The sequence below is a fragment of the Pinus tabuliformis genome, chromosome J, assembly GCF_031772625.1.
Source record: "Pinus tabuliformis cultivar Carrire ecotype Pingquan chromosome J, CPIR1, whole genome shotgun sequence".
NCBI classification, from domain to species: domain Eukaryota; kingdom Viridiplantae; phylum Streptophyta; class Pinopsida; order Pinales; family Pinaceae; genus Pinus; species Pinus tabuliformis.
In genome coordinates, this window is record NC_142295.1 from 410,847,145 (window position 1) to 410,867,781 (window position 20,637).

A 20,637-nucleotide genomic window follows, 5' to 3' on the forward strand; every position below is an offset into this window, starting at 1 on the left:
AGGATATTGTGGATGGCTCCCATAAGTTCCTTGCGAACATTGTTGCCAATATTGGTTTTGGAGTTGAGATGGCCAATGTTGCCAAGGAAAGGGTGTGTTCCAATTACTTTTGAGGTGGATGTGCATAAGCTTGAAATTGTGAATTTGGCTCTTGCATCATATCAGGCGGAATAGGCTGCCATGGTCCTCTTGGAGCTACATAACATTGTTGCATTGGCAATTGACTTGCTCCATTGTCCTCTTGGTGAACTTTATTCAACCTTGGTAATGAGGAGAAACATTTAACATCATGTGATTCTACATGGACAACACAAACATCTTCTTTTTGCTCATTTTGTATTCTTAACATTTCTACTTGTTCGGTTAGATTGCTAAGAATTTATGTTTTAAAGTCATCAAACAAATTTCCAAGTTTAGCTTGACTTACCAATCTTGATGTTGATTGACTTACTCTTGCCTTTCCTCTTGATATGTGTTTGCATGTTTCACAAATTTCTTCAAATGATAATTGATATACATCACCTATACTCATGAGATCAAGAATATCAATCCACTCATCCCTAATTGTTCTAAGTAAGAGGGTTTTTAGTGTGTTAGATCCTAAATGATGTAGTTTTCCCCTCTTAACATTATACATGAACCTCTCTATTAGATCCTCTAGACTCTCATCTTCTCTTTGATTCATTCTAAATATTTCTTCTTTAAGATCATGATCTTTATATTTTTCTATAAATATCTTTTGCATATCATTCCATGATCTTATTGAATTAGTCCCTAAACTCATGAACCATTTAAGAGCTCTATCCTTAAATATTGCCAGAAACAATCTCAACTTTTGAGATTTTAATAAGTAACCATAAGATCTACAAACAATTTCGAATTCAAAGAGAAGGGTTTCCAGATCTTTTGAACTGAGACCATGAAATTTTGGAAGAAAAAATGGAGGGATGTTCTTCATGTGCACACAACCATCAGTGTCCTGAATGGGAAATCCAAGAGGACCTTCCTCATTGTCATCATCTCCATCCATATCTTTTACATTCTTTGCCATCTTCTTTTTCTACCTATAAAAGTGAATGGTGATGTGGCTCTTACTGTGGCACGTGATCAAATGGGGGGGTGGGTTGGTGTTGGAGATTTTTTTGTTTTTATGATTGAATGAGAACACTAATGCAATGCATTTTTCTATTTTTGAAATGAAATATGCCTAATGCAATTATTTTTTTTTTTTTCAAAAAGTAAAAAGAAATGAATCAACTAGGGAAGCAAACAATGCATACTTTGACACCTCTTCAGCAACAATGCCAAAATGTGATGAGCCTCGGTATTGCAACAAGAATGTTGCAACTTCCAAGGCTACCGACTTTAATTATCAACCCAGGGTTCGTAAAAACTTAAGAGGTATCAGCACTATATGTGCAACATACAATGTGTCCTTCCTTTGCTGTGATGATGTAATGGAATGCATGTACTGAATTCAAATCCTAAACTAATTGCAGAAAATGAAATGTTCGAAATGGAACCTTAACTTATTGCAAGAAAGAAAGTACAAGGAAAGAGACTGAAATCAAATGATAAAACACACCATTTTCTAATTAACTGCTAAGAGTATTTACTTCAAAAGAATGCTAAGTTAACATGTATGCAGTCCTACTATCTTAAGCATGCAGATTCAAACCATCAAACCTTCTACTGTTGTGCATGTAAATGATTAAAATAAATCTGTTTTCCTTTTTGTCTTTTTTTCATGTGAGAGTGTGAAAGCTAATCTCTTTTGGTGATGTGGTAGGTGGCTTGGAGATAATGGTGAATGGTTAGAAGGCTTGGGAGACAAGTAGGGACCCTTTGCTAGCTTCCTAGAGGATTTTTCCTCAATTCGGCCTCAAAACAGGATTTCCTACAGGATGCTACAGAATTTCCTACAGGATGTCCTGAAAACCTACAGGATCCCCTGAAAACCTACAAGATATAGCGGAGAGAAAAATGATGGATGTTGAAGGTGATGGAAAGCTTAGGGAAGGTGGTTGGTGGATGGAATGAGGCAAGGGAGTGCCTAGGACCACTTCAGAACTCAAAACCAAAGTTGGGAGATGGTTGGATTTGCTAAAAAATCTTGGAGACGTTTCCTTGTGAAATGATGAAATTGGTGAGGGTTTAGTGAAAGAAAGTAATGACCATGGGTGGATGAATTTGGATGAGGTTGTTGATTATGAAATATCTCTGTACTCCTGAAACACCCACACTACATCAAACATTGACATTTACCCAAAAATCATGTGAACAAGAAGAATTTCAATTGTTTAAAGGAAACAGAATTTTATGAGCTAGCTATCTACTTCATGCATGAGGAAAACTTTGTAGAATTATATAAAACATTGATGAGATCTAATGTAAGACTGAAGATAGAAGAAATGGAAATCAAATTCTACCCTTGAAAACAAGCAAAATGTTGTCCTAAGTGAGTTGCAAGAGGGTTAAAATGGTCTTGATGGCATCGAGGTCAAGTAGAGGCCTAATCCCAGCTTCAATGATGATTTTTCTCAATTCGGGCTCAAAACAAGATTTCTTACAGGATGCTACAGGATTTCCTAGATGATATTACAGGTTTACTATACAAACTTATAATTCATCTAATGACCAAGAAAATCAAATTCAAATTCAATGGGACATTTTTTTTTATTAACTAGGATGTCCTAGGTCACCATTCCAAGTGGAATCACTCAAAAAGACCTCTATTAACCTATGTTAAAAAATAGAAAAACATTACTAGTCAAAAATCTAGAAATTCAAGAACTAGTGAGCTAGTAAATCTAAAAAATGCCTAACCTAATCAAGTGCAAATGCAGTGGAGTAATTTTTGTTATGAACTATAATATTTTTTTGATCTAATGCAAGTGGAACCAACTTGATTGAAGCTCGTTAGCATGCTCTAAAAAATAGCAGAAATTTATTGTTCTTTGCCACAAAGGAGTCCAGAAATCTAGATTTGGGAATAAAAAGACTAATCCAAGCAACTCAATGATTACTATGAACTTTCAAATCTTTTCCAAGGATAAAATAATTCTTGTAATCTAGAGAAATAGATGATTTCTATGTGGGAACCTCTAGCAAACATAATTATTCAATTATGCCTTGCTGTTCTTTCTTTAGAAGCTTTCTCATTTCGTTAGAGCTTATTATCTTTCCCTGTTTCCCTGCGATACCTCTTAATTCAACTTCCTTTTCTTCTGAAAAAAATTTCATGAAAAGTTCTTGAAAATTAAAAGCTATTGTACCCAAGGATTGTAGCCATTGGACTCTTAGTACAACATCAGCACCACCCATTGGAATGGAATTCATTGGGCTATTCAATACATATTCTCCCATGGATAGCTTGATATTATGGCACTTTCCAGAGCAATTTATGGTTTCTCCACTTGCAACCGTCACTTGACACTTCGGTGTTGGATATAGGAAGAAATTCAATTCCTTGGCTATCTTACAATGAATAAAATTATGGGTACTGCTTGAATCAATCAACACTATTACATTTTTCTTGTTGATATGTCCTTATATCTTAATAGTTTGAGGAGTGGTAATTCCAGCCTATGCATTACAATATATGGTGAGATTCATTTCTTCTTTCCCTAGGGTTTGTTCCTGGTGTATATCCTCTTCTTTTGACGTTTTTTGTTCCTTTTCTTCCTCCTCTTCACAATCTATGTAAAATAATTTCTTCTCAGCACACTTATGACCTTTAGTGTATTTGTTATCACAATTGTAACAAAGCCCTTTTTCTCTTTTTCTTCCAATTGTTGTAGTGTCAACCTTGTAGTTTGTGGAAGGCTAGTGGCAACAACATTTCCATCTTTATAGTTGTGAGTGGTAGGCTTCCTGGTTGCCATAATTTTGCTTTCCATTTTTCTTGCTAACTTGAATGCCTTCTCCAATGAATCAGATTCCCAAAGGCGAACCTCATGTTGGATGTTATCCTTTAAAGTCCCTATGAACACATCAATCCTATGCTCCTCTGAAATATCTTTTACGCTTATATTCAATTTTTGGAAGTCCTCAATTTGCTCCATCATTGAACCCTTTTGTTTGAGATTTATCAAAGGCTAAAAAAGGTGTTTCTTTTTTTATCCTCATAATGTGCTATCATTTCTTCCTTAAAAAGTGCCCAAGTGACAATTTGTTTATGAGAGCAAAGTCATCGATACCATACAAACTGATCTGGTTCCAAATATAAAGTTGTAATGCATACCTTTTGTGTGTTTTGCACATTATGGAGATTGAAATATTGCTCCATCTGTAGTATCCATGTTGCGGGATCCTTGCCATCAAACTTCCTCATATTGATCTTTGGAACATGGTGGGCCTTCAATCCAACGTTAGAGTCTGAAATCATGATTAACATTTCTTTTGTTCTCATCATGAGTTTCCTTTACTACCCTTTCACCATTAGTAAACATTTCTTGTAGCAACTTTGTCAAATCTGTCTTCAAATCTTCCATTTTGCCTTCCATCTTAGCTTCCACGTCATTCATCTAAGCTTCCACGCCTTTCTTTAAACCATCCATCTTAGCTTCCACGTCATTCATCTTAACTTCCATGCCTTTATTTAAACCATCCATCTTATCTTCCACATCATCCATCTTAGCTTCCACACCTTCCCTTAAGCCATCCATCTTAGCTTCTGCTATTTTTTGTGAGAGTGAATTTTTTTGCACTTGGTCTCGTAATTTTGATATATCATGTTGCATTTCTTCCTCTTCTTCATGAGTCATGCTAGAGCTTTCAGGTTTCTTACTAGGTGTTTCCATTTTCTTTCTTCGGGGCATCAATTAATGATAATTATGCTTCAATATGCCCTTTGAATTCCTTCAAACTAATTTTTCAAACCAAACTTATGCAAAAAAAAAAACTACAAGCCTTTTTTCACTTTGTAGGAGCTCGATATTGAATCTGATGTATCTTTGACATTTCGGATCTCCAAGATATGAAATTGTGAAATGTGGTATCCCTCCAAGTCCTCTTTCCAACGCCACCAGTCTGATTGAAATTGGATTCTCTAAGAAAGAGTTATGCTCAATCTCCCAATATGACCTGATTATACACTTTTTCAGTAGAGCGAACTTGTGTGAAGTGCCACATGTCACTGTTTCAAACTTTGGACTTGAAAACAATGCACAAAAAATTACAGTCCGTCCTCTTTTTATATCTTCCTCTGAAATTTCGATCTGATACTCACAGAGAATTTTATGACGCTTTTTCCAAGGTCACCTGTTTGGGATGTAATTTGGGAGCTTGCAAAAACCCTAACTTCCTTAGATCATATCTCCGAAAATATAAGAGAGACAAGCTCTAAAATTCGGACTCGAGGATCATCAAGATTTTGGCTCCAATTGGTTTTTTATTAGCTTCTGAAATGTTGCAGAAAAAAGTTATAGCGAAAATGCCACGATAACCTGTTTGGAGTAGCAAAACCTAGAATCCAAACCTATGATACCAAATGTTATGAACCAGTTCAAAAAAAGATAGAAAAGATGGATGAAAACTTGAAAATAAACCTCTTGGAGGGGGGAAACCTCCTTTACATTACACAAATGAACAATTATTGGATGATACAAATGACTAAACCTCATTTCTATATATAGGAGTCTAAGGGGTCACAATATAATCAAAGCCGACATAACAATAATAATATAAGGGCACACTAATAACAATAGTGGGCTTCTATGGAGCAGACTATTAACAATATGGAGACAATAGGGCACAATAATAACAATAAGGGCTACAATGAAAATAGTAATGGGGGAATCATTAGTATTATAGGGACCTAACAGAACCTTTCCCTTAACTGTTTTGAGAAACAATCTTCAGAGTAGGTTGTGAGATGGAAGCCAATGGTAAGTAGGTAGTGGCCTGATTAACGATACCTCTCTTTGTTCCAACCACCCAGTGCCTCTGGCATTGTAGAGACTATGGCTCTGACGACTACAAGTTCATTGTGTTAACCACTAAGAAGGGTTGAATCCATCAAGCTAGATAAGAGAGGGTTGTCCTAGGAGTCTATCAACCAAGCTTATGCTTGGAGGTAAGTTATTAAATGCAAAAGTAAGACTACAATGCTTATGCAATGATTATGAGTGAAGCTACCTGAGTTAATATTTTTTAAGTGTTTAAGTACTTAAGTTATGATTACCCTTTATGACAATAGTACTTAACAAATCCTAAAACAAGACAAATGCTTAAGGAACAAGTGCCAATGAATTAATCCACAAGATACTTCAACAAATTACCCAATTTATCGATTAGCCAATGATCAATAAAAATGTTCTCATCATAACGCCAATTAGATTTCAAATTCCAAAGCAGTTTCTACCATCAACAAGATTAGAAATTTAGAGCTTAAGTGAGGGGGCTAGGAGGCCAAAGGGAGGTTAAAAAATGAAGGAGGAGGTCAGGAAAATAGAACACTGAAGGGAGAGAGGCATATAGGGGTGGATGAATAGGGTTAGAGGGAAAAAAAGAGCCCTAAAGGCCACGAGTAGCCTTTGAGGCAGTCATTTGGGGTGAAAGAGGGTTGTTGAGGCCTCCTAAGCCTATGACTAGGACTTTGAAGGCCCAAAGGCCTCAACGTTGGGCCGAGAAAGGGAGGTCGAGACCCTTAGAGGGTACAACTTGCCCAAAAAAGGGCAGAAAAGCTGACACAAAGGGAAAAAGGCCTGACAAGGGCAAAGAGAAGGAAGACGTTGGCCCTAAGAGGGCTTGATCCGGGTCCAGGAGGCCTAAAAATTGAAACCCTTGCTTCAGAATTGTTTTTCTCTTCTAGATATGAATGTTGCTGCAATTTTTCAATGGTTGGCCCTGTAAAAACTTCTAGAGACTAGATCTTATCATCAAGGGCCTAGATCTAGATTTATTCCAACCTTTCTCCTGATTTCTCCTACAAAAAAATTGAGATAAAATATCCAAAACCCCAAATATATACAAAATCTCAAAACCCAAAAACAACAATTAGCAAAAATAATTTACAAATCTATTTACAAATATACAAATATAGAAAGGTTTTGAAAAATAAATTTTTGAGAAATAAACTTTTTTATGGATATTTTTTTTGATAAATGGCTGAAATATACTTTAGAAACTCAATGCACACTATAGCCTTAGCAAAGATGAAATTCACCACATAAATATTTGAGATCCAAGCAAAGTTGGTCCATGCCCACTTTTTGTGAACTTGGAGACCAAGGACTGAAGTACCTACAAACACTATGTATTTATCTCAAAATCCATTAATCATATGGAGAATCAAATCATCTAAGATTAGCTCAAAACTATCAATATAATGACTTTATCTACATCTAATGAAAAACAAATCTTATCATTTACCAACACAACATAGGAAAGCCCGTAGTCAGTACATACCACAAATCAATGAACATGGAACACCTTGAATTACACCTCAAAGTCTTTATTATGATAGAAATAGAAGTTACCATCGAGATAATAGTGTTACATCAATGCTTCAACAACAATTTCTTAGCCATAAATTAGATGGCTAGAGACTCAAATGACTCTAATTTATAGATAAATACTCCAAGTGGAAAAATAATGGCTACTTTGCTTGATCTGTGTCAAAATAATCTCGGTCATCGAAAAATACTTGATCATCTTTTAATCTTAGCCGTTGAATTTTTATTTTTGAGGAATTTTCAAATTTATCATTTAATTCATTTTTTATTAGCTCAAAATAATTAATTTTGAGCTAATTTCCTCAAAATTTTGACTTTGACTTGACCACCAAAGTCCAAGGGTCCAATTCTTCTTGAAATATCCAATATTCTTTTTGTGGAGGACCTCCAAAAATTAATTATTTTAAGACCCATGAAATATTCCACTTGGAGAATTTCATTTCTCTATGAATTTAGTTTTGACTCTAATTAATTAAATTTATGGCTCATGATTTTAATTTATTTTTTCCTGAAAATTTAATTAGTTGACACTTGAGGGGACTTAAGCCAATTCTCCCTACGATCAGTTTCATATTGACTTAGGTGTGGAATTACATATGTTTATTAATGAATTTTTTCATATAGAGATAATTGAAAATTAAATAAAATTTGAACTTAATAGAGATGACAAGGGAGAACAATGTGAAGGACTTTGATAAGCAATATGGAATGAGTTGGAATTTGAAGAATTGGACATTTGATATTATTGAGATATTGTGCCTGCATTTGAGAAAGACTAGAAATAAAATTTTGTGTGCATATCTAAAATGACTCTTGAGAACCATATAACCATAATCTGAATTTCAATATAGTTTTCAAACCATTTTTCGACAATAAGACGACTTTAAGCAAAAAATGTATACTATGAATTCCTGCAATTCATATGGATGCATCCTAAAGGATAATTTGAGATTAATATGTCATTTTATGTGAAAATAAAATTTCAGATAGATTTTAAACCCTATCAGTGCACTTATTAGAACAAACCGCACAAATGTGTTTAAATCATAACAACACTAGGACAATCAAATAATACCTGCACCGATTTTTGGAATTTCAAAAAATATAAAATATGTTATCATATAGGTGCTCTTGTACCAAAACACACCAGCACATTTAAATAAAAAAAACATCGATATTCACTTGCTTCTGGAATTTAAAAAATAAAAACAAATTCAAATATCTCAGTGCTCTTATAATAATTGCAATACTGATGCATTTAAATAAAAACCACACCGTTACCTTAAAAAAATTAATCGTACCATTTTAGTATTTCGAAAAGAAGAATTGTATCATGTCGGTTTGTTGAAAAAATTTGGTGCCCCGACAATGTAGGTGCACTTTTATTATAAACGCATTGGTGCACTTTACTATTGAACGCACTAATGTTCAGATAAAGTGAAAAAAAAAATTGCTATTATTTTCTTATTTTAAATTCAAAACCAAGCGGCAATTGATTTTTTCAAATCTAATTTCATAAATTCTTTTATATAGTAAAAACTTATTCACTATTTCATTAATTTTCCCAAAATTTTAAGGCAGTGATTTGCAAGAGAGAGACACCGGGAGAATTGTGCAGTAGCAAAATACTTTGGAGGAGCAGAACTATTCAGAAAATCAAAAGATGAAAGGCATGGTGATTCATTCGAAACCCTACATGGTAATATTTTTAAATTTTATTGTGTATTTTACTAATAATTTTTTTACAATTTCTGTTAGGGTTTAATTAAAAGAGAGATCATTTGCAAGAGAGACATGATAGGAGCACTGTGGCGTAGAAAAATATTTTGGAACCGTAGGAAGATTACAATTTAAAATAAATAAATAAATTCAATACTTACCATAAATCTTTGCTTCTTTTTGCCTATGTGATTGCAAAATTTCACTTTAGGGTTTAACTCCCTCTACCACTTCACAATTAAAGTTTTTTATTTTAGCATTTTAGATTTAATGTGTTTGTATACTTACTATATATAGGGCATTTGACATGTGAAATAGGAGGCTGCTATAATTATAGTCTACATTAATAGCCAACAAGAATATTAATTAGGTATAATAAACATATGTAATATCCTTATTGTCAAGAAATTGGGTTGCTACTAGAGTTCATATGCTCAATGGGTAATTCCACGACACAGTATGATCTAGTAGACCAAGTGATTTGTAATAAAATAATTTAGTCAATTAGCTTAAATCATTCCCACATCACTTTTACATAAGGCTCAACTAGAACACTAAGACTAACCTAATGCTCTGACGAAAAATTCCACCCTATTTTGGGGGTGAGCAAATGCTAATATATATGTTAGTTATCTAAGCGTGATATATTTTCAAATATTTTAATTCTGGATGGTATTCTTGCAAAGGGTAAAATAAAAATAGCCATGCAAATATCTAAAAGTCATGCATGACTATTGCAACCATATCCATCAATTATGCCATAAAATATGTGAGGCAATTATCCACATGACATTATATTGTGCAATGGCTACAACAATACTTTCAAGTTATGTTCTAATCAAATGTTTCAAAAATAGTTATTCAATAATTTTGAAAATAAATATTTTTTTTTCAAAGTTAAACTTTATAAGTTGCATTGGTCAATTCTAAATTAATAGTTGTCAACAAAAAATTGATTGTTAGAGCCTTGCCTTGGTAGGAATTAATAAGTGTTATTACAAATACTATGAGTCAATACCATGAATTATCAATACCACGTGCCCGAAAGACCATAACTCATTTCATGTGACACTCATTCATATGACATTTTTTTAAATTAATAAATTTAATTAAAAGGGAAAAAAAGACATAACTATCTCAAGCTCTACTTTGTATATATTAATAGTATTCTAAAATATTCTAAGAAACTTAAATCGTAATTAAAATTTTGGAAATCTTACTCTATAATAGACATATCCATAGACACAATAATCTATAAAATGTTAATGGAAAAGAAGATTGAGACTTCTCAAATGCTCTAAAGAGATGGGTGACCATTTTGTGTCCATTTAAAATATCCATGGTGTGTAGTTAAAAAGTTTTTTTTTTTTTTAATAATTTAGTAATTAATTATACAAGAAAGAGGTTGCTATAATTGTAGTCTACATTAATAGCCAACAAGAATATTAATTAGGTATAATAAACATGTGTAATATCCCTATTGTCAAGGAATTGGGTTGCTACTAGAATTCATATGCTCATTGGGTAATTCCACGACACAATATGATCTAGTAGACCAAGTGATTTGTAATAAAATAATTTAGCCAATTAGCTTAAATTATTCCCAAATCACTTTTACATAAGACTCAACTAGAACATTAGGACTAACCTAATGCTTTGACGAAAAATTCCACCCTATCTTTGGAGTGAGGCTCGAGGGAAAAACTTTTCCGATCATCTGTGTTTAGAAACACAAATGAATCAGTGAGACGAAAAACCTCATCGGATGAAACTCTTACTAAAATAATAGGCTTACATAGGTTGTTACATACATTCACAGTATTACTAGCATCATTTACATTACATAACTTGCAGAATGGGTTTATAATGACACATAAACTGTTGATAGATGATCCTATCCTGTTGAAAAATTTGGTACTTCCGCTTCCTTGGAACTTTGACAAAAACTGTGCAACAAGGTCTAAAATGGGCATCAAAACAAAAATGTACAACCAAAATCAAATTTATAAGAACCAATAGGGTTCAAGCTGATTTTGTCAACCATGAGGGATGATTCACCATTTTTGGAAATAATAATAATAATAATTTAAATTTTCAACTTATCTCCCTATGGTTTTATTCAAATTTCGAGTGGGAACACTCGTTGAATGAAAATTTTAATTCCGTATCCAAGGAGTACCCATGTTGCATACTTTCGATGGACCTTTCTACACGAAAAATGAGAAATACATGAAAAAACATGATTGCAATAATGTTTTTTCATGTATTTCTCATTTTTCATGTAAAAGGGTCAATCAAAAGTATGCAACATGGGTACTCCTTGGATGAGGAATTAAATTATGCATCTAACGAGTGCTTCTGCTCGAAATTTGAGTTAAACCGTAGGGAGATAATCTGAAAATACGAGTCAAAAAAGTAGGTTTTTTTCCCTCTAAAATTTGATGATGTAATCTAACCTTATTTTATTATTTCCACTATTGTTTTATAGTACTCCTTAGGAGGCCCATTTTAGGCCTCAAAATTTCTCTAATGAATCCATTCGAATTATGGCAAAGAAGATATCGCCACCTTTATTATAAGATATTGCCAGTCTTGAGTCAAATGGTTACGAGTATGCCCAAGTTGAAGGAAGGACATGAAGAAGTTTGTAAAGGGTGTGCTCTTGGAAAAAGTGTGAAGAAGTCATTCCCTAGCAGTGACTCAATATTCAAAGAAATTTTGGACCTAATTTATTTTGATGTCTGTGGTCCAATGTCTGAAAAATCACTTGGTGGTCATCTATACTATGTAACATTTATTGATAACTAATCTAGAAATACTTGAATCGATTTCTTGAAGTCTGAAGATGAAGTGTTTAATAAGTTCTAGGAATTCAAGGCCGAAATTGAGAACATGACAGAAAACAAGTTTAAGACCTTAAGATCTGACAATGGAGGCAAATATACATCTAAAGACTTGTAGCTTTTTGTAAAGGAGTTGGGACTAAGATGGAATTGATAGTCCTACATAATTCTCAACAGAATGGTGTAGATGAAAGAAATAATCGATCCATTGAAGAATGGATTAGAGTTATGATACATGATCAAGATCTTCCCAAATTCCTATGGGGAGAAGCCTCCATGACAACAATATACATTCAAAATAGAAGTCCTCACAAAATTCTTTGTGACATGACTCTATAAGAATATTTTACTAGAAAGAAGCCCAATGTTGACCATCTAAGAATATTTGGTTGTCTAGCCTACATTGACATTCCCAAGGACAAGATAAATAAGTTGGATCCCTTAGGCATGCAAGGAATCTTCGTTGGCTACAATGATTCATCTCAAGCATATTGGATCTACATCAAAAGACAATGTCACATTGAAGTAATCATACATGTCACATTTGATGAAAGTATTACATACAAAAAGTCCAAGGATATCCCCACCGACTCTGATGATGAAAAAGGACTTGTCTTTCCTAGTGAAGATAGTCCAATACAAATTAATCCCCCAAAACCCGCAGTTGATCATCATTAAGAACTAGAAGGACCAAGTGAACCTATGGACCCTGATATCATTCCAGAAACCAAAAAGAAACTTTCTTGGCTTAGAACATCTTTGAAAGAAGTTGAAAGGCATGCAGCTCTAAGTAGAACATTCAAAGAAAGCAAGAGACCCAAAAGGTATTCTAGTTATGTATCATTTATGACCAAGCTCATTGAATCAGAATCCTCTACTTATGTAAAGGCAATTTAACAACAAATATGGAAGAATGCAATGATGGAAGAATATCAATAAATAATGAAGAATGATGTTTGGGAAATTTTTCCTAGGCTCGAAGGTAAATTTGTCGTGACTTCCAAGTGGGTTTATAAGATTAAGCATGTAGTTGATGGAAGCATCGAAAAATACAAGGCAAGATTTGTGGCTAGAGGATTCTCCCAATAAGAGGGAGTTGACTATGATGAAAATTTTGCTCCAACAACCAGGTATACAACAATTAGAACTCTTATTTATATTGTAGCTTCTATACGATGGAATATATATCAAATGGATGTGAAGACCACTTTTCTTAATTGCACAATTGATGAAGAAGTATATGTAGAACAACCTCAAGGATTTCACGTCCATGGGTAGGAGTCCCATGTTTTTAGATTAAATAAAGAAGGATATGGTTTAAAATAGGCTCCTATAGCATGGTATGATCGTATGGATTCCTATTTGATAAGGCTTGGTTTAGTTAAAAGTGTTGCAGATTCGAATCTACATATCAAAGTGGTAAAGAATGAACCAACGATCATATTTCTATATGTGGATGACTTATTAGTGACAAGTGTAGAGCATCTCATTATTCATTGTAAGAGGGAGCTAGTAGTAGAATTTGACATGAAGGATCTTGGATTGATGCACTATTACTTGGGACTTGAGATTTGGCATAAACCTGATGAAATCTTTCTTGGTCAAGGAAAATATGTGATCAAGATCCTACAAAAATTTGGGATGATGGATTGTAAGCCAATGGAACCTCCTAAGATAACTGAATTAAAAAAGATACATATTCTTTGTTGTAAATACTTTGAGCCAATTTTAGATGGAGCCCATGTGAAAATTCTTGAATTTAACACATGAGAAACCCCTACTACATTTTCTGCTTTACTATCTCCTACTTGTTCTTATTTAAATGCATAAATATCGAAGTAAACACAAATGCAGCCTTCACAAACATACAGATCAACAACTGAAATAAACTGAGACAACACAAGGGACACCGTTATTTTTGGACAATCGTCCCCAGAAAAACCCAATGCGGGAAACTCGGTGCAACATATAGAGGGTTTTATTATTAAGCAGATTCTGAACACAACTAGGGTGCCAGAAATGGCTCACCCTTCAGAGAATATCCTTGGCAGCAATACCACTATCCAGAGATAGATATTTTGGTTGATCAGTGACCAGATGAACAATCCTACAGTGGCTCTGGTTGTTCCTTGTACTGGACAACGAAAGATGCTCCATGCACTCCTCAAGAACTGTGTCACCCCCTTCTGAACTGCGTCACCCTCTCTGGCTCTGCATAAACTAATAATCTCTTAGTTTGTCCCACTAAATCACCTTAGCACAACCTCTAAAGCTCTATGCGTCTTCTGCGTCAACCTCTACAGCCTCTGCATCAGCTACTTTAGCCCTCTGCGTCCTCTACTCTAGCCTCCTTAGCCTCTGTGTCAGCTCCTAGGCTTTGCGCTGCCTCTATGATATGTATTCTTCGGCCTCATGCCAAACTTCCCCTTACTGAAACTGATCTCTTGTTCGATTTCCTCAGCAATCCTCGCTGCTGATGAGCCTCGGTATTGCAACAAGAATGTTACAACTCCCAAGGCTACCGACTTTAATTATCAACCCGGGGTTCGTACAAACTTAAGAGGTATCAACACTATATGTGTAACATACAATGTGTCCTTCCTTTGCTGTCATGATGTAATGGAGTGCATGTATTGAAGTCAAATCCTAAACTAATTGCAAAAATGAAATGTTTGAAATGGAACCTTAACCTATTGCAAGAAAGAAAGTACAAGGAAACAGACTGAAATTAAAATGATAAAACACACCATTTTCTAACTAACCCCTAAGAGGTTTTTCTTCAAAAGAATGCTAAGTTAACATGTATGCAATCCTACTATCCTAAGCATGCAAATTCAAACCATCAAACCTTCTACTGTTGTGCATGTAAATGAATAAAATAAATATGTTTTTCTTTGTCTTTTTTTCATGTGAGAGTGTGAAAGATAATCTCTTTTAATGATCTGGCATGTGGCTTGGAGATGATGTTGAATGGTTAGAAGTCTTGGGAAACAAGTAGGGACCCTTTTCTAGCTTCTAAAGGATTTTTCCTCAATTCGGCTTCAAAACAGGATTTCCTACAGGATCCCTGAAAACCTACAGGATACATCCAAGAGCAAAAGGATGGATGTTGAAGGTGATGGAAAGCTTAAGGAAGGTGGTTGGTGGATGGAATGAGGTAAGGGAGTGCCTAGGACCACTTCAAAACTCAAAACCAAAGTTGGGAGATGAATGGATTTGCTCAAAAATCTTGGAGAAGTTTCCTTGTGAAATGATGAAATTGGTGAGGGTTTAGTGAAAGAAAGTGATGACCATGGGTTGATGAAGTTGGGATGAGGTTGTTGACTATGAAATCTCTCTGTACTCCTGAAACACCTACACTACATCAAACATTGACATTTACCCAAAAATCACGCAAACAATAAGAATTTCAATTACCTAAAGGAAATATAATTTCATGAGCTAGATGTCTACTTCATGCATGAGGTAAACTTTTTAGAATTATATAAAACATTGATGAGATGTAATGTAATACTGAAGATAGAAAAAATGGAAATCAAATCATACCCTTGAAAACTAGCAAAATGCTAACCTAAGTGAGGAGAAAGAGGGTTAAAATGGTCTTGATGGCATGGAGGTCAAGTAGAGGCCTAATCCTAGCTTCAATGATGATTTTTCTCAATTCGGGCTCAAAACAGGATTTCCTACAGGATGTTACGGGATTTTCTACAAGATGTTACAGGTTTATTATACGAATTTATAATCATCAAATGACCAAGAAAATCAAATCCAAATTGGATGGGACAAATTTTGTTATTAACTAGGATGTCTTGGATCCCCATTCTAAGTGGAATCACTCAAAAATACCTCTGTTAACCCATGCTAAAAAATAGAAAGACATTACTAGTCGAAAATTTAGAAATTTAAGAACTAGTGAGTTAGTAAATCTAAAAAATGGCTAACCTAATCAAGTGAAAATGCAAGTGGGGTGATTTTTGTTATGAACTAGAATGTTTTTGTGATCTAATACAAGTGGAACCAACTCAATTTAAGCTCGTTAACATGCTCTAAAAATAGTAGAAATTTATTGTTCTTTGCCACAAAGGAGTTTTAGAAATTTAGATTTGGGAATAAGAAGACTAATCCAAGTAGCTCAATGATTACTATGAACTTCCATATCTTTTCCAAGGATGAAATAATGCTTGTGATCCTACAAAAGAACTTACATTAACCAGTTAACTCAATCCTACAATAAGAAATCATTATACTAAATGCAGAAATAGAAAGAAATAAAAACAAGAGATGCATGTGAATAAGAATTGAACAGAAGGAAAGAAAATGATACAAAAGGGCTCTTAGGCTCCTGGGATGGCCAAGCCCAAAGAAACTCAAAGACATATGGAGGAGAACAAGACTTGGAAGCTGAACATGACACCAATCTTCATTATTCCATCAATACAATTACATCCCTACAAGAAAATACAATGGAGCTGTAAAAATACTAGTTCTCTCCACAAAAACACTATTGAAAATCTATCCCTAGAGGAAAATTTGACTTGGTACTTATACGAAATGATTAGGAATCATTCCTCATGAATGGAGGAAGCTTTCCCTACCAAAATCCCTTGATTAGTGAATCTAGTCCCCAATACTAAGAATCTGCATTAAATGGCAGGGAACACATTACTAGATTGTCTCAATCATTGGAGTTCTACAATCTGTGCCATAATTCCATAATATCTTGTTGATTTATTATTTATTATTGATCCTCCTGTAGTAGGGAACAAGTCCCTAAATTATCCCTCCTCCAAATCTTCATAATCTGCCCAATATTCTCTAACATTCCACAAAATAAATAATATTACGCACAAATATCCAATTATTCATAAACCTTCCTAATGAATATTAAAGTTAAAAATAAATTATCTAATGCAGAAAGAGGGGTTTAATGTGTTGAAGTATGGTCATAGACCTTAAATTATTGTTTAATTTAGATGTATGAGCCTTAATTTATGTCTAATTTAGAGGCCCATCATACCCTTGGGCCTCTGCTGAAAGTGTTGCTCATCCTCTGAGCAATCTAGTGACCTCATTGTGCTTCATCCATGGCCTTGGTGGCCTCTCTCTTGTACATTAAGAATCTTGGTTGTAAGTTCTGCAAGTACAAGCCCAAAAACATATTTGTGCAAATAAAAATCATTGTTTCTTGAGACCATTAGCTTGTCTTCTTCCCTTATTCAAGATGAATTCTTGAATATTTTTTAGTTTAGCAAGGTCTCCCATATCCTTATCAACCTTCTGTTATCTTGTTCCACCATTTGGACACCTCTAAAACCTTTAAATTGTCTTTAGATGAGAACTAGGACATCCTGTAGTAATTTTTTGTCAAACCTACAAGAAACCTTGTTAAAACTATAAGAAACGTTTTTTGAGCATAAATGATATTCTGAACCTAGGACAGGCCCTCAACTTGACTTATGCCTTTTTCCCATTTTTAGTCCTTGGACAAAAGCTAGAAATAAATTAGATATTTCTTGGAAAACATTTTTTCATCACTGCAGTTTGAGTTTTGTATTGATGGTGAATGCCTCATTTCCTTTTTTTCCTTATTCTTCTTTCCTATGGCCTAGATGACTGCCTAATGGCCTTGGAGTTCTTTGTTTTGAGTAGGTCTCTCTTAAGCTCTGCCATCTTGGGGTTTAGCATAATTTGTTCATTTCTTCCTTCTTGTAGCAACATTCTGCCTTCCTGTAGTAGTCATTCCTCCTCTTTCAGGGTATTCTAACTATATGGGAGTGATGAGAAACAATGAAGAGGGATTGGATGATGATGCTAGGGCTCAAAGGGAGTAGCGCAGGTTTGTGAAAATGGAGAGGATGCTCTATTTTTTTTTTTGACAATTGAAATGGGATGGATGAATGATGAATAGATAGTGAATAGGAAGTGGATGGAGTGCTTGGAGTGCTGTGGTGACTTGGCCTTAGCAAAAACTTCTTCTTTTAACTACTATTCCCATTCCTTGAAATCATCAACCTTTATAATTTGACTTTTCAACATTGCATGAGTGAAGGAGTGAGTTGCAATTAACTAGTTGAAGGCGGCTGAGACTGCTGACCCATCCTTAGCTTATAAAACCTCATCTCTCATGCATTGACAACAAATTTCTAAGTATAATATGCTCAAGAGAAGAGGTCAAGAATATTGCATACCTATACCTACCTGATGGTTGTTGGAGAGACCTGCATGCTATTGCTGAGTTGACGTTGATGTGTAGGTGTTGGATGGTGATGTTGATTATCTTGATGCTACTTCTAAGCTCTGGAGGAGCATCTTTGACCTCTGGATCTCCATGTTGAAGCTGACCGCAAATCTCTGGCTACTTCATCATCATATCCCCTCAATTTTTCAAAGAAATCCATCCAATTGTGCCTTGTGAATATCTCAAGTATAGGAGGGTGCTGATGAATCCTCATTGTGTTGATGGGTTCCCCCTGCTTATCACTTCTTGATGAATCCAACCTCTATTTTTCCCTTTTAAAACTTCTCACTATCAATCCTGTAGGTGTTGTTCTATCTCCTGTAGGATCTTGTAGGTTTTTAGGGAATCCAGTAGGTTTTAAGGACAGTGACTTGTTTTATCCGTATCTCCCAAACAGTAAAATGGATTGACCTAAATCTTTTTGATCATGTTGCCATCATCATTATGCACCTCCGCATAAAAACAATTTGTTCAATGGATGCACGGATCTCGAGAAAAACTAAAAATGGCTGAAGGTGATGGAAGTTGATTTCTTGGAAACCGTGCATTGGAATTTGCTGAAATTTCTTGGGCATGTTACCATCATCCATATGCATCTCCCCATGAAAAAAAAATGGATGCACAAATATGGAGAAAATGCGAAAATGGTTGTAGGTGATGGAGGCTGATTTCTCGAGAATTGTGTGTTGGAATTTGTTGAAATTACTTGAGCATGTTATCATCATCCATATGCATCTCCCCTTTAAACAACTTGGAAAATGGATGCATGGTTTTCAAGTTATGGGAAAAAACAAATTTCTGCTCTATGTATTTTTGTATCTTGTAGTAAAATAGAGCATCCTGTAGTTTTTTAGGACAACAAGCAAACTGAATGGTAGGAGCTTGAGAATGATGGGTGGATGGTGAAAATAGATGAGGGTGATGGATTGGTATGTCCTTGGCTTTGTTGGAGAATTTGAGCAAAGGAGGAGAAAGTCAAAATTTGACTAAGCTTGACCAATTTTTCTTTTGGTACCAACTTGTTTTTGTTGTTTGCAGATGTTGGAGAGTACATGCATTCATCAAAGAGATACATGAAGCAAAGATTTCTTTATTTTTCTTTTTTTCTTCTAGGCCTACTAGTCGCCTCAAGGAAGTTTTCAACTAGTAGGTTTGCCTAGGCGTCTCAAAGGAGGTTTTCACCTAGGATATTTTCTTTTTTCCCAACCCATTGACCACCTCATGGAGATTTTCAATTAATGAGCCAATCTAAGGCGCCTGAGATTTTTATTTTTATTTTCTGTTTTTTTTTTTTTTTTTTTTTTTTTTTTACCCTAATCTACTTGAAAAACAAAATCACTTTCAAGTATAAGAATACTTACAATGGAGCCATGTGCACATTAAGATGATGGAAAAAATGATGTGGAGGCTTGAAATGTATGCTTTGACATGTACCTGTATTTGAGAGATCAAATGATTTTGCTTTGATGATATCAAGCACATTTGAAGAAGAAGGTATTGCTACAACTTAATGACTCTCTAGAACCATATTTCAATATAGTTCTGATGCCCCCGGTCCACTTGCTGATTTGGATCATCTTGGATGTCTTCTTCTTCCATGACCTTCAAGTATTCCTCTTTTTGTTGGTTGATCTCTTGAATACATGGAGGATTTGATGGTAACCATGAGAGAGCTTTCTCAATCTCTGATTTTGCTGTCTACTCTTCATCAAATGCAACCATGGTTCTTTGATCTTCTCTTTTTCTTTTGCATGTTGTCCTTCAATGATATCAAGATAATCTCTATTTTGCAATACTCTTCGTGAGCTATGGTGAATACCATTGAGCTCAAGAGGAGATGTTTGCAAGTGTTGTACCTCAGCATTGTAAGTGGGTTGAGCTACTTCAATGTGTGGGTTTGGAAATGGTGGTACATGTAGTTGAGTGAGATTGTATATTTGAGATGGATGTGAATGGGGTTGTGGTTGTGGTGGAGGTGAATGGTAGGGATAACATGGAGTTAGCTATGGAGGATATTGATGAAAATATTGAGGATATTGTGGATGGCTCCCATAAGTTCCTTGCCAACCTTGTTGCAAAGATTGGTTTTGGGGTTGAGATGGCCAATGTTTCAAGGAAGGGGTGTGTTCCAATTACTTTGAGGTGGATGTTCATAAGCTTGAAATTGTGAATTAGGCTCTTGCATCATATCAGGCTTAATAGGCTGCCATGGTCCTCTTGGAGCTACATAACATTGCTGCATTGGCAATTGACTTGCTTCATTGTCCTCTTGGTGAACTTACTTCAACCTTGGTAATGAGGAGCAACATTTAACATCATGTGATTCTGCATGGACAACACAAACATCTTAATTTTGCTCATTTGTATTCTTAACATTTCT